General features: G+C 35.8%; 1 protein-coding gene across 3 annotated transcripts in view; it reads right to left on the bottom strand.

The window, feature by feature from the left end:
• The window catches only part of RNF152 (ring finger protein 152), a 116,193-nt gene that overhangs the window by 63,666 nt on the left and 29,268 nt on the right, over positions 1-23,259 (bottom strand). For 2 of the 3 annotated variants that reach the window (XM_043976741.1, XM_043976740.1), the window contains exon 2: positions 12,625-12,747. The exons of the other annotated variant lie outside the window; for it this stretch is intronic. The gene's annotated coding sequence lies outside the window, so the exon portion shown is untranslated. The remainder of the gene's footprint in view (positions 1-12,624; positions 12,748-23,259) is intronic. 3 annotated transcript variants of the gene reach the window in all.

Consider the following 23,259-nt stretch of genomic DNA (forward strand, 5'->3'; position numbering starts at 1 on the left):
ATCTTCTTATAGAGGCCAAAGAATTGGACATCAGTTGGGGAATGGCTGAACAAGTTGTGGTATATAATTATAATGGAATGTTATGGTGCTATCAGAAATGACAAGCAGGATGCTTTAAGAAAAACCTTGAAAGATTTCCATGAACTGATGCAAAGCAAAGTGAGCAGACCTGAGAATATTATACATAGTAATAGCAATATTATAATGATTATTAGCTGTGAAGGATTAGCTATTCTCAGTAATACAATGATCCAAGACAGTTCCAAAGGATTCATGATGAAAAATGCTCTCCACCTTCAGAGGAAGAATGGATGGAGTCTGAATGCAAATTGAAGTACAGTATTTTGCACTCTATTTTTTTCATGGTTTGTTTTTTGTCTGCATTTTCTTTCACAACATGACAACTATGGAAATGTTTTGCATAATTTCATGTATATAACCTTTATAAAACCACTTGCCATATCAAGGAGGGGGAAGGGGAGAGAAGAAGATAATTTGGAACTCCAATTTTTAAAAAACAAATGTTAAAAATTATAATTGGAAAGAAGTAAAATATTATTAAGAACTGTCTGTAGAAATTATATCTGAGACAAGAAGTCCAAATAGCATGACTATGGAACCCTTTAAGGCTTAGGATTCCACATCTTTGGTCACTACATGTAAAAGTTTAGGGTAAAAAGGAAAAAAATAATAAGTCATACTTGAATCATTACTTATTCATTTCTCAGGACAACAACAAACCAAACCATATAATTATTTTACCATTTTAATATAACTCTTGGACTAGATTCTGTCTATATCCCTATATTGAATCTGAATTGAAGATGCATGTATGATACAAATGCATCACTGCGTCCAAATGACAAAAGAAGTTATGAAATTAAAAAAAAACTTTATACAAGAAGTACAATCTCAGTTCATCAAAAACAACAAACTTGAAGGTAGAACTCTATGATATAACCTTTATCAGAAGGAGACAAGTGACAATGAAATAAAAAAAGATCAAGAATTTAATAATTAAAAAAAAAACTTTCCCAGGCTTCCCTGTCAAGGTGAGGGAAAAATGTTTGCTTATATTGACACTGAAGAGTTTTGAGGCACAAGATCCTTTACCACTGAAGAAGTCTATAATCAGGAAGGCAGAGAAGTATAGTGATGCTTTTTATAAAGGCAGTCACAGCAAAGATAAAGATACAAAGGTTTTCTGGTTACTCATCAAACAAGAGATTCAATTCACTTAATTCATTAAGCATCCTAGTTAATCAAAGTTTCACTGCATTTGAATTGTATCACTTTCTTACTAATAAAATGCCTAATTGAAAAAGAAAGTACTCCTGACCAGGAAGCCATCACTTGCATCTTAATATAACCTGAAGACTTCTCTCTAAATCTATGTATTTATAAAACTTGAATATGATTCAACAATACAAAATTAAATAACCAGGAAGACTATAGAGAGACTGTGGTGTAGTGGAAAGAACACTAGCCTACAAATTAGAAAACTTGGTTTCTATTCTTAGTTCACCACAGATTTAGCTTTGTGACATTAGGCAAGTTTTAACCTCTCTGGTCTCCAGTATGCCCACCTATAAAATAAAGGGATAGAACTCAAAGGATTTCTTAAGCATTTTTATGCATTTTGTAGTTATTTTCAACAGAATTCTCTTTTTCTAATTATTTCCTCCTGGTTTTGTTATTGTTATGCAGAAATGCCTATTATGTTTATGGATTTATTTTGCATCATTATTTTACCAGAGGTACTAGTTTCAATTAGTTTCTATTCTGATTCTGTAGGATTTTCAAAGTAAAATCATGTTACCTGAAAATAGGATAATTGTCTTCTCTTTGTCAATGTTAATGTCTTTTGATATCTTTCTCTTTTCTTATTCTACTGCTAGCATTTACAGAAAGTCAAATAATAGTGAAGAGAAGTGCATTTTTGTTTTAACCCCATACTTATTTGGAAACTTTAAGGATTTCTCCATTGCAAATAATGAGGGGTTGGGTTTTTTTAGATGACACTTTTTATAATATTAAAAAATTGTCCCTAAACACCTAAGGTTTTTTTTTTAGCATAAATGGATTTATATTTTGTCAAATATTTTTTCTCCATCAGTTGACATCATCATAAGGTTTTGGTTGTTTTTCTTTTTGTTATAATCATACTTTTCTTATTGTTGAACAATCCTTGCATCCATAGTATAAATCTAACTTGACCACAGTGAACACATATACATAAATAGGAAATACATATACATATATGTTATATTCACATATATATATATATATATATACACATCTATTGCTATAATCTTATTGTTAAGATTTCACTTAAAAGTCCTGCATCAATATCCAGTGATGATATCTGTCTATAGATCTTGGAGATAAAATAGAAGCCTCAGTGACCCCAGAAGAGTATAATTCATCTCCATGTTAGTTAAAAAGCTCTTATATTCAAAACCAATTACTGTGACTTTTCTCTGGAGAGCCTTCAAAAATAGTGTTATACCGATGGGAAGAGAATTCTTATTTGAGATCTGCAAATATAGCTATCATATAAAATAGGAAGTAGGGGTTCACTCATAGAGTTTACTTATAGGGGCAGCTAGGTGGTGCAGTGGATAAAGCACTGGTCCTGAATTCAGGAGGACCTGAGTTCAAATGTGGTCTCAGACACTTGATACCTACTAGCTGTGTGACCCTGGGCAAGTCACTTGACCCTCATTGCCCTGGCCCCCCCCCCAAAATAAAAGAGGTGGGTGGTATTAAAAAAAAAAAAGGAAAAAAAGAGTTTACTTATATCTAATTTTCATTTCTCCAGAACCACTTGCTTGGGCCAATGAAACTAAGTCCACAGATATAGATATTCAGCCCAATCATACTTGTTTTAAAACTGCCCACTGGACAAATTAAGACAACTCTGAGGTACCACCTCACACCTATCAGAATGACTAATATATATAAAAAAAGAAAATGTTGCATGTTGGAGGGCATGTGGGAAAACTGGGATGCTAATACACTGTTGATAAAGTTGTAAACTGATTCAACCATTCTGGAAAGCAATTTGGAGCTATGCCCAAAGGGATATAGAATTGTGCATATCCTTTGATCCAGCAATACCACTGCTAGGTTTTTATCCCAAAGACATTCCAAAAAGAGAAAAAGACCTATTTGTACAAAAATATTTATAGCGGCTTTTTTTTGTGGTAGCTAACAATTGGAAGTCAAAAGGATGCCCATCAATTAGGGAATGGCTAAACAAGCTATGGTATATGATTATAATAGAATATTATTGCGCTATAAGAAATGATAAGCTGGATGATTTCAGAAAGGCCTGGAAAGACTTATATGAACTAACATATAGTGAAGTGAGCAGAAGCAGGAGAATGTTGTACATAGTGACAGCAATATTGTTCAATGAAGAACTGTGAATGACTTAGCTATTCTCAGCATTACAATGATCCAAAACAATCCCAAAGGACTAATGATGAAGTATACAATCCGCCTCCAAAGAAAGAACTGATATTGTTTGAATACAGACTGAAGCATGCTATTTTTCATTTTCTTTCATTTTATTCTTTTATATGAGTCCTCTTTATACAAAATTACTAATATGGTAATGTTTTACATAATTGCACATGTATAACCTATATCTGATTGCTTACCACCTGGGGGAGGAGGAGGGAAGAAGGGATAGAATTTGGAACTCAAAACTTTAAATAAAAATGTTTGTTTAAAAAACTGCCCACTGGACAAGAACCCAGATCTCTTGGTTCTCAGTCCCAGGACATCTTCCACTCTATTACATTTTCATCACAATCTGAATTCAAAGTGAAGACAAAAAAGGATTCTTACATTGTAAAATTCTAAAGATTCTTTTGGGGTTTATTTTTGAGACTTGAAGTCTCAGAATATTCTGCTTTCTATGATGGCAAAAATGAAAGTATGTTATTTACAAAACAGCTACCAAGCAAACAAACAAACAAACCCCAGACTGGTACTTGAAGACCCCATTTTCAGGGGCAGCTAGGTGGCACAGTGGATAGAGCACTGGCCCTGGAGTCAGGAGGACCTGGGTTCAAATCCAGCCTCATACACTTAACACTTACTAGCTGTGTGACCCTGGGCAAGTCACTTAATCCCAATTGCCTCACATAAAAAAAAAAGACCCCATTTTGGTTTTCCACAGTGGAAGCAACAGGTAGAAAAATTCCTCAAAACATGCTGTGATTAGATCATTTTCCTTGTAACCTATTCCTATGACTTTATTTTATAAAACAAACATTTTCCATATACTGAACACAAGAGGACACAAAATTAGTAAATACTTCTTGAATGCTAGACTAGATTTTCCACAAGTTTTGCCAGCCACTAAGAATATCACCATTTCTCTACTATTTGATGGAATTACATCTTGAAGCTCACCCTCTATTCTGACCAGTATGAGTCATTTAAGTGACTAAGATATGTGAACGAAGTACATCAATATGTATACTTACTTGTTCTACCCCAAATCATGCCTATAACCCTAGAAGAAATTGTCCTAACAGACTTGGAAAATACCAAATACCTGAAATTTTTACAAGGTCTTAAAAATAACAGGAGTGAACTAAACATAATAGTTGATAACTTTTCTAAAGTATTGTATGGTTTGCAAAGTACTTCACAAATATTATCTTATTTTGTCCTCAAACCACCCTGGGATATAGGTACTATTATTAGTATTCCCATTTTACAGATGAGAAAACTGAGGCTCATAGAGGTTAAAAGACTTAAGCTGGATCACACATCTAGTAAAAGTCTGAGACAGGACTTAAATTCAGCTCTTCCTCTCACCACTTCTAGCACTCCACCCCACTGTGCCTAATCTAGATACACAAATGTTTGTTGAATTAAGTTGGTCCAAAGATAGCCTCATTTCTGAATCTCCATTACCACTAAACTTCTAAATGAGCAGAAGATATAAAGGATATGCTGCTTCAGTATGATATATAATGCTAGTACTAATTACAATCCTCCTTGTTGAGGTCCCACTATGAGTTTTTTGGGCTTTTTTTGTTTGATTGGTTGGTTGTTTTTTTGTATTTTGTTTGTTTGGGTTTTTTTGGTCTTTAGAACCAATCCACTGGTAGTAAGGTAGTACAAACCTAGTTATTAGTGTGGAACAATAAAGAGAACACTGGCTTTAAAAGACACAAGACCTTGGGTTTTGAGTCTCAGTTCTGCCTCTTATTAGATGTGTGACCTTAGAAAAGTCACTTAAGTTATCTGGGCCTCAGTTTCCTTACCTGTAAATTGAGGGAGCTGGACTAGATAACCTCTGGAGTCCCTTTGAGTTCTAAATCCATAGATTCTAAGATCTATAATCCCTCCAGCTGTAGTTAAATTTCTTTTCTTTTTTTTTTTTCTATCCTTAGGTGAGTTGAAATCCATAGGTAACCCTCATTATAAATTTTTCACTTAACTTGAAAACTGCCAGAGGTATCCATGGATAAGCATTTAAGCCACTTTGCAGGTATAATGATAGGACAAATTTTATCATCCTGTCTTTAACAGATGGAAAAACTGAGGTGAAGAGGTACCTAGAAATTTTCTAAATCCACAAAGTAAGACTGGAAATAAATCCGCATTTCCTAAATTCTAGTCTGGTGTGACTATACAGTACATACTGGATTAGCACGCTGACCCATGTGGACTGTACTAATTAGTAATGATTTCAGCCAATTGTAGAACTTACATTAACTCATTTAAATAACATCTAATCCTGCACATAGCTTTCTTCCAGCTGTTCTCTCTAGTGACAAAGGAGGGGCACTGTTGGGTTTATCCTATTGTACCAATCACGCACATTGTGTATTTATCATTAAGAAGCCAATACGTACTCACTCAACCTTTTGGAATGTCTCAGAGAATACACTTGCTCAAATTCCCCTCTCAGTACTTCTAATAAAATCGACTGTTTCAAATAAAGCTGCAACAGCTTTTGGAGTTTCCCACTGGTACCATCTAGGAGTCTTGGTTTCAAGCTTAGCTGACACCACTGAAACAGGCAGCAGAGCATGAAAGAATTGTTTTGGTTAAAATTCAAACAATAAATTGCTTCAGAAGTACTTCAGAATTCTACTAACCCAATATATCTGGGAATTATGTGGGATATGAATTTGAGATATTTCCACAGAGTGGAGGAAGGACTTGAAGGAGACAGGAGATGAATATTCTTTCTTCTATTCTAGTGACTTTTGATTCCTATGCCAGAGCAGGATGTATAGATGAACTAGCTATTTAAGTAGGTAGGTAAGTGAGTGGGTAGATGAGAGAGAGAGAGAAAGAGAGAGAGAGAGAGAGAGAGAGAGAGAAAGAGAGAGAGGGAAAGATATAGACAGTGACAGATTAAAGAGAAATTCCTCTCTCCTCCACTCAAATAGGATTAAAGGCTGAACTTTAGCTATTTCTCAAATTATTTGTCACTATGGAGGAAATCAGGCAACAGAGGGAAGTGCAATGAGAAACAAATGGGGAGGACTCTAAAGACATGACATTTGGCCTGCATCAAAATTATACCTAAGTCATATACCTTTGGGATATATCTTGACTAGCCTTCTCTAAATAGCACTAAGTAACATTCCACCCACTGTAACATATAATTCACACACAGAATCTCTCATTATCCCACTACTTGTAGCATAGAGGGCAACAGGGACTTTCTCAATATAAAAATACCCTATATCTAATCACACACATGTACATATGGAATATATATGTAGCAGTAACTATTTTTGTACAGTAATAATTAAAGATGACACTCTTTTACTGTTTGATAACAAATTAAATTTTCCCTTTCAGATTCCAATATCTAGATTTTTCAAAATGAATTAACCAGGGGCAGCTGGATGGCACAATGGATAGAGCACCGGCCCTGGAGTCAGGAGTACCTGAGTTCAAATCTGGCCTCAAACATTTAACACTTACTAGCTGTGTGACCCTGGGCAAGTCACTTAACCCCAATTGCCTCACTAAAAACAAAACAAAACAAAATGAATTAACCAGTACTAAATTTAATGTTTTTAATTATTAACTAGAATTCTTTTTTAAAAAATAAAAAGAAAACTGCTCATAGGATAAAAATAAATATTGGGTTTTTTTTAATTTAATAATCATTTATTAAATACCTACTATGTGTCGAGCACTGTGCTAAGTGCTGAGGTTACAGGTTAAAAACTGTCCCTGGTTTTTTTTTTAATTTATTTAATTTATTGTTTTTGGTTCCAATCTCTATCCTTCCTTCCCTTCCTCCCCTCACCCATCCCTGAGGTAGCAAAGAATCTGATATGGGTTATACATGTATGATCATGCAAAACCACAATATTTGTCACTTTTTACAAGAAAATTAAATCATAAAAAATGTAAGAATGTGAAAAATAGCATGCTTCAGTCTGTTCCATCAATATCAGTTCTTTCTTTGGAGATGGATAGTATGTTTCATCAATAGTCCTTTGGGATTATCTTGGATCATTGTATTGCTGAGAATAGTCAAGTCATTCACAGTTCTTCACTGAACAATATTGCTGTCTCTGTGTACAGTGTACTTTTAGTTCTGCTTGCTTCCCAATACATAATTTCATACCTGTCTTTCCAAGCTTTGTTAAAGTCATCCTGCTTGTCACTTCTTATTGTACAATAATATTCCATCACCATCACATACCACAATTTGTTTAACCATTCCCCAATTGATGGGCATTCCTTTGACTTCTAATTCTTAGCCAACACAAAAAGAGCTGCTGTAAATATTTTTGTACAAATAGGTCTTTTTCTCTTTATTGAGATGTCTTTGGGATATAAACCTAGTAGTGGTTTTGCTGGATCAAAGGGTATGCACAATTCCATAGCCCTTTGGGCATAATTCCAAATTGCTCCCCAGAATGGTTGAATAATAAAATAATATAGTAAATAAATAAATAATCATAAAAGTAAATATTGAATGATAGTGACAAGGCAATTGCTATCTATATTACTAATGTATGACATAATCTGGTTTCCACAAAAAGAATACTATTTTTCCTTATGGGACTTCGTGTGCTTCTCAGAATTCATTTGTGAACTCTTTTAATTATAATCCTGAATAATTTGATATTAGCATAATAAATCACCATTACTACAAAGAGGGTCACAATAGACTGATATTTTGGGACACAGAAAAAGTGCATATTTTCTCGACAAAAGAATTTAGGCATGGAACTCTTAAGACTTGTTTCTACTTCAAGTGAACAAGGTCACTTTAAAAAAATGGTGATAAATGTCCCCATCACTCAAAAATTCACTCATAAAACATTGATCATTTTCTTTTGTTTATCCATAACATCTAGCTATTTTATATTGCCAATGATTTGACAACTGACTTGCCTCTTTCCTCTATTACCCACAGATAGAGTGATCTACAGTGTCTGAAAGGCAAGAAATGAAGCAGGCAAAATGTTATACTACAATATAGGCTTCCTTTTTAAAATTGTTTGTAAAAAATAACAAGCTAAGAAGAAAGCAGACTAAACACATAGTGGCTGGTGGGTAAAACCATTTTAGGACTGAAAAAAGCAAATAATCAAAAAGTGAAAGCAAATATCAAAGAAATGGCACAGTAATCTTTCATTCAATTAGATAAATTGCATCTGAACATGAAAAGTCTGAATCTGCAAAAGGTTCACATTAAATATGACCTTACTACTTTTAAGTAGAGTTAGTCCCTATTTTTCACCACATTGTATGCTTGGATACCCTGTCAAAGTGAAACACCATAAAATAGACTGTATTTCCCCACTAAAACAATTATATAATTGGGGGTTACATACCTGAGTAAAGACTTCCAAATGAATAAGTCATAGATATGAAAAACAAACACCTATAACTTTCTATAACTAGTTAAAATAATAAAATTATATTTCAAGTGCTGTAAAATGCCCATGGATTGTATATTTATAAGAGCCCTAAGGTACTACAAATTGTATTAACAGCAGATTTTTTAAACTTTAATGTACTATTAATTAATCCTAAAACTTATAGGTTAGCTATAATAAACCTTTAATTATTCAGTTTTTATTTGCCTTCTTAGAAATTAAAAGGGTTTGGGGGGTATAAATTAGATCAACCAAATCTCCCCTAAAAAGTAGTTTGGGGACGTTTTAACTGGTTTTACCATTTTTTTCTACTGATATACTTTCCTATAATAAATATTCTATTTACTTCAAAGCTACCTCAAGACACTATAGTAGATGCTCAATACACATTTGTTGATGTTGATGAGCAAGTAGTGTTTCTCCTACTGAAGGGCATTTTTCAAAGGTTGGCCTAGTATTTCTCCCTTTTACCCCCTTACATCTCCTCAGTTTATTCAGTTACCAAAAAGTGCAGCTATAGCTACCCAACATCAAACCAAATAAAGTTAACCAAATGTAATAATAGCAATATTAACTATTATAGTTCACATTTACATTTTGTATCGTAAGGATTACAATACAATTTCTTTTAGAAGGAAATGAATGTCACTTCTTGGTTGAGACTAGACATTGTTCTTATAATTGATCATTGGAATTTAAGTGCATTAAATATTTATTTATTTGTACTCATAATTGCTCTCACTACTACAAGTCTCTTCTCCAACCCCAATTTATCCTTCCACACACCTGTCAAAGTGACTTGACCATGTCATTACCCTATTCAACCCATTCCAATGAGGTAGGTAGTGTTATTAGCTCCATTTTACAGATGAATAAACCTAAGTTCCAAATGCAAATGAATTGACTATTATTATATTGCTAAGTAAAAGTCACAGGAACATGAACCTTGTTCTCCTGCTTCAAAATCCAGCCACCTCACCACTATACTACATTTGTTAAATTGAATTTTCCAGATATATAAACTGATACTTTGTTAACAAGTATGAAGGCACTTCATACTTATACACTTAACAGGCAAGAATCCCTCTTGGCTTGAATTATATATTCAATCAAATGTGTAAAAAATAGTTATGAACAATTCCTAAACAACCCTATTGAATCAAAAGCAGAACACCACCTCTTTTGTATTATTAATATACCTGACATGAGCTCACTGTAATTTAATATGCACTAAGACTTAGCCAACTGAAAGTGAGCTCTCTTAGCTACCATATTCCAATCCTCACAAGTTCTCAGCATCATCACTTATATGTTTCTCCTTCTTTCATATCACAAACCTTTATAACCTAGGACCCTCCTACCTTTTCAGTCTTACAAGATTGTCCATCTCTCAGCTCTAGGCATTTTCTCTAGCTGGCCCCCATGTCTGGAACACTCTCCTTCCTCTGCCCTGACCACTAACCTCCCTGGTTTCCTTTATGTCCCTACTAAAATCTCACCTTATCTAGGAAGATTTCTTTAAACCCTCTTAATTCCAGTGCTTTCCTCCTTTTAATTATTTCCTATTTATCCTGTATATAGCTTGCTTTGCATATGTGTTTGCCTGTTGTCTCCTCCATTAGATTGTATGCTCCTCAAGGGCAGCAAGGACTGAGTTTTGCCTCTTTTTGTATCCACAGCACTCAGCACAGTGTCTGGCACATAGTAGGCACTTAATACATATTTAATGAACTGAGCTGAATTGAATAAAGGAAAACCCTCCCTAACACCATGCAGCATCTAATCTTTCTAATTATGCTTTTGATTCCATTTCCTCTAAATTCTAGAAAGGCAATTCAACAACAATCCTGCTTCTCTCCTGAATCTTCAGTCTTTCCCTCTTCACTGGCTCCTTTTTAACTGCCTACAAGCATGCTCAGGTTTGCTTCCAAACACATCCCCAAATCCCCTACCTCTGTGCCTTAGTGTATAACTGTTTCTTTTTATGATAGAAATTTCCATAGTTCCTCTCTTCACCTATGATAGTCCTACATGACCTTAAAAGCCCAATTCAAAAACTATCTTCTTCATGAAACCTTCCCTGATTCTTCAGTAATAATTATCTGTTATTTCTGGATCTCACATTATACTTCATTTTGTACCTAATATACTCCATCATATAATATTTTCTATTTTAGCTATCTATGCAGTTTCCCATTTCCCATTAGGTGATAAGCTCCAAAAAAAGTAAGTACCATGCCCCTAAACTTCATATGTATTGCCTTACTCCAACACCTGACAGTATTCTATATGTAGTAAGAGTTTAATATATATTGGTTGAATTCAATTGAATAAAGTAATAAGGTAAATTCCAAGCTAGTTTCAATTGAAGTATCACAAATGCCATTCATTGGAATCAATGAACAATCATTTCTTTGGCTCTGTGTTAGATTGTGAGGATATACGACAAAAAGTGAAGTAATTTCTTCTCTCAAAAAGCTTACATGCTTCAGAGGAAGACAAAATTGACATACATATGTATATATAGGGTAAGTACAAAATATGTACAATTCATCCTTGAATGAATTGAAAAGGAGGGCACTAACAATTGGGGATCAGGAATCATGTAGAGTTGGATCTGTGACTTGGGGGAAATGAGGAATTCTCTGAGGCTGGTGGGGGAAAGGGGAGTGAAGGAGTACATTACAGGCATGGACAATGGCCAATTCAAATGCATAGAGAGAGGAAATGAAGATGGAATGCCATGCATGAAGAAGCCCAATTTGGGTGGAGCACAGACTATGGAAAAAAAAGAAGTAATGTCCAAAGAGACTGAAGAGATAGGTTGAGGCCAGCTTGTGAAGGACATTAAAAGTCAACCAGAAGAGTTTAAATTTTATCCTAGAGAAAAGAAGGAGCCATTGAAGTTTGAGTAGGGAAACAATATGGTAAAATCTTCATTTAAGGAAAGTCACTTTTGCAGCTATGTAAAAGATGAATTGGAGGGAAGAAAAGTCTTGAAGTAGGGAGACTAATTCAGAGTCCAAATAAATAAACACAATGCACTCAAATTTTAATGGTCAATTTATAAGAGCACTATCTAGGTTCAAACAAAAAGCACTATTCTCCTATGAAAATCTTTGAATGTGAGAAGAAAAGACTCGAACAAATATGGTACCTTTTGCTACTGAATGAAAGCCAGCTCCCAGTATTCAATCAAATAAGGACTACTAGGACCCATTATTCTAATCTCACTCTGGCATGAGCTTTAAAAAGAAACTGCCACTGAGTTTAATAAAACAGTCTAATCCTTCAAAAATGTTGGAATGGGTAGGGATCACTTCCCAAATGAATTATAACTATGCAGATAATATTTTATGAAAAATAGCTGAAGTTTCTTAGAAAGAGGATATGTTACACATGCAAAACAGGATACATAAATTTACAGACCATAAACAATAATATGCAAATGTAAAAACCATAATGGCAAAGAGCAGGCTTCCAAAAGCACTAAATTGCTTAAGATATCGACTTGGACCTCAGTAATCCGGCAGCCTCAGCCTACCATGGCTACTCTGAGGAATTACAAACTTTTTGTCTTAAGGCACATGCCCAAATACACTGGCTTTGTGTCTTTATTTTTTAATGTATAGAAATGTACATCTAAGACCCTACTTTAGATAATAAATTAGAATGGACTACTTCAGCATCACTCAAAACACATGCTTAGCCCCTATATTCCCCATGTTTACTTTACCTTAAATTGAAGGAAAATGCAGCAAAACTTGGTTTAAATAACATTAGGTTAAGAATCAAGAACTTTGCCTGGGGTCTGGTCTCAGGGCCGTCACTAAATGTTTTTCTGACTCCACTTTGCCATCTGTAAAATAAGAATAATAGTATGTTGTAAGGATGGGATAAGAGATAATAAAAGTGAAAGGAAACTTTAGGGTCCTTACGTTTGAAGTTTTCAAACGTTTTAATGCTATTCACTTGATTGAGTCTGTGACTCTTCATACCATAAACACTTGACTAGTTATGTGACTCTGGGCAGATCAGTCTCCTCAATGGTAAAATGAGGATTATAATATAATGCCTCCCAAGGTTGTTGTGAGGATCAAAGATGATAATTTTTATAAAGTGCTTAGCTTAGGGTCTGGAGCATAATTGGCACTTAATAAAAACTTGTTTCCTTCCTTATCACAAAACAAACACCCACAGACCATTATGATCTGGACTGCTGCATCCTGAACCCTTGGGCAGACGCTGATTTTGGTACCATTGCTGTTAGCTCTGTGGGCAGGAGCAGCTGACTTTCAAAAACTCCTCCTCCTCCTCTCCAATTTTTATTTGTATTGTAATGCACCTTCTCTTCTATTACATGAAAGTGAAGCAAAGAGCATTCATGATTAAGACTTATTTCTGTTGCCAGCTACTTCCAACAAATGTTAATACTGTATTTGGAAAGACTAAACCACAACATTCTAATTTAGACTGTTACTAATAGGAGAATGACTTTCAAAAGCAAAACTACCTGCTAGGTTACAAAACTGAGAAATGAAGGATTTATAAAACTTTCTACCAAAACCTTTCAGAAAATGTTTTTCTGTCCCTTCTCATGAAAGGAATCTTTTGAGACACTTAAGCTTAAAGCATGAAAAAAAAAATAGAACAGGTACAACAATCCAAATATGATATTGATTAATGTCTAAATGCTAGGAAAAGGTTGCCAATCCATAAAATCCAGTAAAATGAAACAGCTTAATGCATCATGTCTGAAAGAAGATGGACTATGTGGTGGGGTGAAAAGTGTGTTGGACATGTAGTCCTGCCTCTGACGTAACTGACTATATGATCAGGAGTCACTTAATTTGTTTCAGTCTCAGTTTTCTCATCTGTAAAACTGGCATGATGGAAATATCTACTTCATAGGGTTGTGAGGATCAAATGAGGGAACATAGAGCATCATATAAATGTCAGTGATTTTCATTTGTTTCTGTATCAGCAATGTGAAACCTTAGTTATGCAAAAGTAAATTAAGAAAAGTCAGTCATCTAACATGCTCATTGGGTGAGCAAAAACAATTTCTTCATAACTAGAATAATGCCAGTTTGTTTTGAAAGAAGAAACTAAATCAATTGGGAGACTAGTATAGCAGCTCCTAACTAATTCATACTAATTACTGGGAGCTTTGTAGCTGATGAAACTGTGAATTAGCAAGTAAACAAACCTTATCAAAAGAAAATTAAAGCTCTTGCTTTCCCAAATGTATTCCCCTCATTTATCTTAATAAGTGTGATTTAATTTTGTTTATTGGTGATCATTCTTCATGTTATATTAAGTTTATTTCGTATAATTAATTAAATCTTAGTAATAGGGAAACTAACTGCAGACGTCAACTTTTTTTTTTTAACCTCTTCTGGATCTGAATTGACCCTGATGGCTATAAATCCAAGTGTAAATTCCTAGCCAAGATCTTAAATACAGACAAGGACTAATCTAATTTGCAATTTGCCCCAAAGTCAACTCTGTTGGTAATGTCACTAAGAACAATCAAATCAAAAAAGCCCAGATGTCATAGGTCCTAGAACCTCAGCACTTAAAGAAATAGTCCATTTGATTACAGAAGGAAAAAAATCAAAGCCCCAGAACACTTTTGCTAAACACTTTTTTTCTAAAGAGAGTCGTAAGCAATAAACTTATCAAAAAATAAAACAGCTGGGCTAATCCTCATGGAATCACAGACTATTAGATCTAGAAAGAATCTTGGTTCACCTATTGCAACTCCATCATTTTACCAATGAGAAAAATGAGACTCCAAAGAGTTGAAATGACTTTCCCAAGGTCACAGGAGAGAAGAGAAGAAATGACATTTGACTTCAAGGCTTCTAACTCAAAGCCCAACATTCTTTTGACTATTTTTTTTTACTATTCCTTCACTTAGTAGATAAGAAAACTGAAGCCCATACAGGCTTAATTAATTTATCTAAAGACATAGAACCAGCTAGAAACAGAATGAGGACTAGAACCTAGCTTTCCTGACTCCCAAGCTGGTGCTCTTTCCACAATACCACACTTTCCTCCAAGTAGTAGATGCATCCATCATACAGCTCAAAGCAATGACTCTCATCTATATTTCTGACACTGATGCTTCCAGCAACTTCTGTCCCAGACTCATCAGAGGCATCTTTGAAACAACATTTACATTAAAAGAAAAAACGTTAGCTAACAACACATTTCTCAATCATCCTACCTATTCTTATTTAGCTCCTACATTGTGATCCTGCATAGGTATTGGGAATACAATACAGTCCAATGAAAAGTTAAAATAATACTAAAAAAATAAGAGTGGCACTTACTTAGTGCTTTAAAGTTTTCAAGGTGCTTCACAAATATGATCTCATTTGATCCTCACAAAAATCCTGGGAGGTGGTGTTATTATTATCCCCATCTTACAAAAGAGAAAACTGAGGCAGACAATGATTAAGTACTAGCCCTGGGTGATACAGCCAGTAACTGTCTGAGACCAAATTTGTCTTCAGATATTCCTGACTTCAGTACTGCATTCAAGCTACAACACACTATCTAATTGCCACTACATCTATATCCTATAAGACACATATGTATATATAATATCTCTACATCATAGATGATATATTTATATCTCTATAATTAATAAAAGATAATACAACAGACATCACAAGGGTATTTCATTAATTGCCATATAGAAGAAAGGACTCTAGACTTAGAAGCAGTTGAAACCTGGGTTCAACCCCTCCCTCTGCAAATAAATTTCATATAAATAAATTATACTTATTACTTGTTTGACAATAAGAAAGTCGCAACTTATTTGACCTTCAGTTTCCTCAATAATAAAGTGGAGGTAATTACAGCTGCAGGAGCTCACAAGGTTATCAAGAGGAACATAGGAGATAACACAGAGCTTTGCAAACTTTGAAGCATTCTGCCTCTTAGGAGTTTGGGGAAGAGGGAGACCACTGAGTTTCAGTGGGCCAAGGAAGTTTTGTGGAGATTTTCTGAACTTAAGTTTTTTGAAAAAGCAGAAATATATAATAAAGGAAATGTGCCTAGATAGAATGGTGCATGTTTTATTTGACCAAAATTTCAATTTACATCAGTAATATAAGCTGGAAGCCAAAAGAGCTAATGTGATCCAAGAAGGTATTGAAAGATACCCAGTGTACAAGCGAGGCAATAATCCCACCATATTCAGTGCTGGTCTTAGAACCTCTCAGGAAATATTGGGACTTTTCAAGACAATTAGGGTAGTAAGGTTACTAAAAACTTTATCACCTGAAGTACAGCTGATTCAACCAATCAATCAATAAACATTTATTGAGCACCAATTATATGCTAGGCACTGTGGTAAGCACTGGGGATATCAAGAGAGAGAGAGAGAGAGAGAGAGAGAGAGAGAGAGAGAGAGAGAGAGAGAGAAAAGACAGTCCCTACATCCAAGGAGCTTACAATTTAATGGAGGAGACAAGTAAACAAATATATGCAAACAATCTATATAGGATAAGTAAGGGATAATTAATAGAGGAAAGGCACTAGAATTAAGAGGAGCTTCCAATAAAATATGGGATTTTATTTGGGAACTTAAAGGAAGCCAGATCAGAAGTTGGTGGAGGGAAGGTGAGCACTCCAGGCATTGGGGACAGCCAGAGAAAATGCCCTGAGCCAAGAGATGGAGTACATTGTGAACAGCCAAGAGGCCAGTGTCAATGAATTGAAGAGTACATGTTGGAGAATAAGGTGTAAGAAGACTGGAAAGGTAGGAGGGAGCCAGGTTATTAAGGGCTTTGAATACTAAACAGAGCATTTTGTATTTGATCCTGGAGGCAAAAGGAAGTCACTGGAGTTGGGGGAGGGGGAGGCGGGGGAGTGTAATTTAAGGAAATCTGTGCTTTAGGAAAATCTTTTTTTTCCCATGAGGCAATCTGGGTTAAGTGACTTGCCCAGGGTCACACAGCAAGTAAGTGTCAAGTGTCTGAAGCCACATTTGAACTCAGATCCTCCTTGACTCCAGGGCCGGTGCTCTAGCCACTATGCCCCATAGCTGCCCCCAAGAAATTCACTTTATTGGTTGAATGGAGAATGGATTGAAATAGGGAGAGAGCTGAGGTGTACAGGCCCACCTGCAGTCTTTGCAACAATCTAGGCATGAGATGATATGAACCTGCACTAGAGCAGTAGCAGTGTCAGAGGGGAGAAGGGGCCATATACAAGAGATGTTGCAAAGGTGTAACTGACAAGCCTTGGCAATGGCTTGGAAAATGCGAAGATGAGAAATCATGAAAAGTCCAGGGTAACTCCTGTATTGTGAGCCTGAAGGACTGGGAAGATGGTCCTTTAATGTAACAAAGGTTGGGCAGAGGGGATTAGGGGAAGAAGGTTTAGGAAGAAAGATAATGAGTTCAGTTTTGGACATGTTTAGTTTAAACTGTCACATGGACATCCAGCCCAAGATGTCTGAAAGGCAATCAGAGAAGTGAACTAAATGAAGTGCATTGGCCTAAGCCCAAGTGTAAAACACCTGGGAGTCCCAGGGGAGCTATTTTAAATTCAGTTCAACTAATATTCAATGTCTACTCTGTGTTAGGGATTTTTCAAGACTAGAGAAACAATGACAAAAATGAAAATAAAATACAACATAATTTTGGGAGGAAGAAAGAACTAACAACTAGACAAATGAGGACATGCTTCTGATAAGATGCAGTATCTCTAAACTGGGAAGATTAATATTATTATTAGATTTAGACCAACACTTCACGTCTAGGTATGTCACCTAGATATAAAAGGTCACATCATAAACAAATTAGAGAAACGTGGAAAATTTATCTATAGATTTTGAATAGGAGGAAAGCTCATGACCAAACAAAGAATAAAGAGGACCACAGATGACAAAATGGATCATTTTGATTACATACAATTAAAATTTTTACATAAACAAATCTAATAAAGCTATAATTAAAGGGGGGCAAGATCTTTATAGCAAGTTTCTCTGATAAAGGTCTCTTATCCAAAATATATAAAGAACTGATTCAAACTTAGAAGAGAGAGAGATTCCCCAACTGATAAACAGTCTAAGAACATGAACAAATAATTCCCAAGGGAAGAAACCTAAGCCATCTATAGCCAAATGAAAAAATGCTTCAAATCACTAATCAGAGAAATGCAAATCAAAGCAATTCTGAGATTCTCATACCCATCAGAATGGCAAAGATGACAAAAAAAGAAAGAAAATAAGAGATGTTAGAGGAAGTACAGCTAAAAAGAAAAAAAAATAGGTACACTGATGCACTTTTGGTGCACCTGAGAAAGGGTATCACCATTCTTGGAAAGCAATTGGGAATTATACATGAAAAGTTACCAACAATTCGTGCCCTTTGATCTATTAATACCACTGTGAGGCTTATACCCAAAAGAGATTAGAAAAAGAAAAAACAAAACAAAATCTTTTACTTGTAAGAATATTCACTATTCCAGGAGAACACTGTAGACAGTAATTGCAACATTGGGCAAAGTCTTCTTAGCAATACAATGATCCAAGATGATTCCAAAAGATTTGTGAAGGATAATGTTATCCACATCCAGAGGAAGAACTATGGAGTCTGAATGCAGACCAAAGCACACTATTTTCATCCTTATGGTTTTTCCCTTTTGTTCTGATTCTTCTTTAATAACATGACTAATGTGGAAATATGTTTAACATGATTGTATAACATATCAGATTGCTTGCTGTCTTGGAGAAGGGAGAGGGAGGGAAAAATTTTAGAACTCAAAAATGAATGTTGAAAACTATCTTTAGGGGCAGCTAGGTAGCATGGGGCAGATAGGTAGTGCAGTGGATAGAGCACCAGCCCTGGATTCAGGAGGACCTGAGTTCAAATCCGGCCTCATATACTTAACACTTACTAGCTGTGTGACCCTGGGCAAGTCACTTACCCCCAATTGCCTCACCAAAAAGAAAGAACATGTAACTGGAAAAAAATAAAATACTATTAAAGGGGAGGGGGGCAGAGAAAGAAGACCCAGGTTAAAGGGGGGGAAAAATGTCATTGCTCCTTTTGTGGTCCAACAACTGAAAAATGGTTGAATGAGCTGTGGTATGTGCATGTGGAGTACAGATATGTTATAGAAAATGAGGAAACTGATTATATCAAAACCATATAGAAAAACTTCTATGAACTGATGAAAAGTGATGCAAGCTAAGCCAGGAGAATAATGTATACAATAAGAACAATATAAAAACAAATAACTTGGAAAGCTGTAATTAAAAAAACTACAATTGATGCTATGATGATCCATGATGCCAGAAGACTGATATGAGATATACAGCAGAGTTGTAACAGAATTAGTGTTAAGCACGTGGCTCATAACACTTCTGACCAAACCAGATTAAAATGTAATTGGGAAATATTTAACAAAATAAATGAAAATATAATTTTTAAAAAGATAATGAATATTACATTTTAAACAAATCAATATAGGGCTCCCAGAAATCCTTATGTATGGATTGGTGGCCCCTATTTCAATTTAACTTTGATACCACTGGTATAGAATGAGACATTTTTTTTTTGTATACATCCACTGAAGGAATATATATTGCTTGATTAATCATGTGTTACAAGAATTTTTTTCCCCAATTCAGTGAATGGTGGGAGGGATATAAAATTGAATTCTGTTCATTGAAAAAATTGAGGTGGGGGTATTACAGATAAGAAAATGTCACATGCACTTTCAGTTGAAGTCATGGCACAAGTCATTTTACTTAACTGTTTTATTTTGTAACAAGGGACCTCTCACAAAGTGAGAGTAATTTAAATGTTTGTAATATAAAAATAAAACACATCAGTAAAACTTTAAAAGTTAATTTTAAAAAAACAACAGTGCAGGGGTGGGGGAATCATCCAGAAGAGTGCAAGGTATAAAGACAATTTCTGGTGCAATTTAAGAACAATTAAAGCCATTTTAATAGAATTGTTTTCCTTATGAAATGAAATCATTCACAGATCATGCTGCATCCATTCAGCCCTTCCTCCTCAAACCGTGCCCCTCCCAAAACAAGAATCATTTTGACCTTGTTACTGGGTCCCTAGGAAAGGAACCGGCAAAGATATGCTTTGGCCTTTTCTTTCCAGGAACCAGGTGAACCACTCACTTCCTGGCCATTTTCTTGTATTGTCCCCCTCTCTCTTAGCCCTCACCCCCAATCTAGCTCCCTTTTGAGTGCCATCTTCCCCCATTAGAACATAAATTCCTTGAAGGCAGGGATTTGCTTGCTTGTTTGTATTAGTATTAACACCACTTAGCAGTGTCTGGCACATGGCATCATCATCCTCATGAGTATTTTGTCAATGAAAGTGTTTGAACAATGGCTGTCTGTCCATCTGTCAGAAATGTAGAGGGTGTTCATATGTGGGTTAGGAGCTTGGACTAGATGTGTCTCTTCTAACTTAAAAGAGTTTCTCATAAGAAGTAGATATTGAAGGATAAAGTAGGAAATTGAATGGGCTGAGACACTGTACAAGGCCATTCTTTTTTTGTTTGTTTGTTTTTTGTTTTTTTTTAGTGAGGCAATTGGGGTTAAGTGACTTGCCCAGGGTCACACAGCTGGTAAGTGTTAAGTGTCTGAGGCCGGATTTGAACTCAGGTACTCCTGACTCCAGGGCCGGTGCTCTATCCACTGTGCCACCTAGCTGCCCTTTGATTTTGGTTTTTTGGGTTTTGGGGGTTTTTTTGCAGGGCAATGGGGGTTAAGTGACTTGCCCAGGGTCACACAGCTAATAAGTGTCAAGTGTCTGAAGCCAGATTTGAACTCAGGTCCTCCTGAATCCAGGGCCGGTGCTTTATCCACTGTGCCACCTAGCCGCCCCATGTACAAGGCCATTCTAAAGCAGCAGAACAGAAGTCCCTAACAGGTTGATCTTTATCTGTTAAATAAATCTTATCTCTTCTCCCCCACCAATTCCTTATTGCTCATGAAGATACCCAGTAGGGAACACAATATAACCCATAGCTGCATCTGGTCAACCCTTAAAATATACACACCCTTTCACTTGGAAGTCTTACCACAGGTTTTTGTAGCTACAGAGACTCTGAAGTTAATCAATCAACAAGCATTTATTGGCACCAACCACATGCTAAACTTTGTGCTGTAAATAGAGACAAACCAATCCGCACTAAGAAGGAACTTAAATCTCAATGGGGAAGATGGGAGTATAAACAAGTATATAAAAATAGTTATAAAGAAAATAATAATACAAATAAGCACAAAATAAATACAATGTAGTGTGAGAAGGAAAACACTAGAAGTTGCAGGTGAGGGAGAAATTGGGAAAGGTTTCATGTAGATGGTGGTTTTTAAGCTGCATCTGAAAAAAAGAGAGATTCTATGAGGAAGAGGTGAAGAGAAGAGTACATCCCAGGCATTGATGTGCCAGTGCATAGGCAGAGATACAGAAGATGGAGTACTATATGTGAAGAACACAAAGGCCAGTTTCACCAGAACACAGTATGCAGTATGAGGAGTGAGACTGGAAAGGGTTTGAGGCCAGGTAGGTGGTAAAGGGCTTTAAAAAGCTAAACAGAAACCAGCAAAATTGATTAAATAGGAAAATGACATGGTTAGATGAGCCTTTAAGGAAAACCACTTGGATAGTACTGTGGACATTGAACTGGAGTGAGAAGAGCCTTGAGACAGGATGACCAATTAGAAAGCTGTAGCAATAAGGGCTCCAGCTCAAGAGTTATCTATTTGAATCAAGAGGAAGGTAAGTAAGATGATGCAAGAGATTGTAAAGCTAGAAAAGGTAAGATCTGACAACTGAATGAATATGTGGGATGAGTATAAGAAGTCAAAGATAATGGCTAGTTTACAAACATGGAAGATTGGAAAGATGATAGTGCCTTTAAGATAAACTGGGAAATTTGAAAGAATGTTTGGAGAAAAAATAGTATGTTAAGTTTGACACATACTGAGTTTGTGATGCCTTTAGAACATCTAGTTTCAGGTGTCTAATAGGCAACTGCTATGGGATTGATGTTCAGGGAAGAGGTAGACTGAAAATATACACACATATATACGTACATACATATAGATAGATAGATATATGGATTGAGGTATGTATGTATATCAGTCAGTGAAGAATCTGAATAGAGATGCCAATTAAGTCCATGGGAACTAGTGAGGGTGAAAGAGAGTGGGGGATTGGGGAAAGAGAGACCATTAGACAGAGAAAGAAAATGAATATGAATATAGGGGGAAAGGGAAGGCATGGGACAGAACCTTGAGAAACAGCTACAGTAGCATGACTTGATAAGAACGATAAGCCAGTGAACACACAGCTAGAAGGAGCACCAGGAGAGAGCGTCATAAAAGTCCAGACAGGAAAGTATTCAGGAGGAGCAAGTGGTCATCACACTGTCAAATGTGGCAGATCTAAAAATTTAGAGCCCATTGGTAACTTTGGAGAAAACAATTTGAGTGAGTGATGAGAATGGAAGGCAAACTGCAAAGGGTTGAAGTATAAGAGAGGATAGCTTGAGGGAATGAGAATTGATAGTGAAAGTTGTTTTGGTTTTGTTTATTAAAGAATAGGAGGGATTTGGGCATGTTTGAAAGCTGTAGGGAATGAACCAGTAGGTGATACAAGAGAGATACTGAGTTTGCAATCTACTGGTGACAATGAAACAGTTTCTTCCTCTGTAGCCAGTGATTGTGATTAATGGAGAGATATGGGGAAGGGAGGGGCAGGAGGTAGGAGATTGTTAGCCAGAGTGATACATGAATAGCAAAATTAAGTTTGCAAGTTATGTGGCAAGGAGTGCTGCACTGGGTCTGAGTTTAGCACCCCCCACCCCTGCCCCAGCCCACTGCTACTGCAACAGATACTTCTCTTCCTTCACCCTTCTCTTTCCTCTGTTATGGCTGGAGGAGAGGGAAGTCCTCTGACTCGAGATTCAGCACTCTTTTCATTTGGCCATGCTGCCAAAAGACTTAAATATTTATGTATGGAAGCATAAGAAATAAAGCCAAGCAGGTGGATTTCATGTTGTGAAAGGTCTTAAAGCTAAGGAGATTTTAGCTTTTGAAGTAGGCAATTGAAAGCTATTGAAAGTTTCTGAGCAAGAGAGAAGCAAGCCATTTTAAGAAAAACACACAAGTGTTACTGATGACAGGCTGGATGGGGAAAAACAAATGGCTATGAAATCAGGTGAGATGTAATTTTTAGTAGTTTAGGAGTAATGCAGCAAGATCTTATACTAGGAAAATGATAGTGGGGATAAAAAGGATGAGTCAGGATTCAATTTTTTTTCTGTAAGAGATATTATTAAAAAAAAAAACCCTAGATAACAAACAATGACT

Source organism: Dromiciops gliroides, chromosome 1 (genome assembly GCF_019393635.1).
Source record: "Dromiciops gliroides isolate mDroGli1 chromosome 1, mDroGli1.pri, whole genome shotgun sequence".
NCBI classification, from domain to species: domain Eukaryota; kingdom Metazoa; phylum Chordata; class Mammalia; order Microbiotheria; family Microbiotheriidae; genus Dromiciops; species Dromiciops gliroides.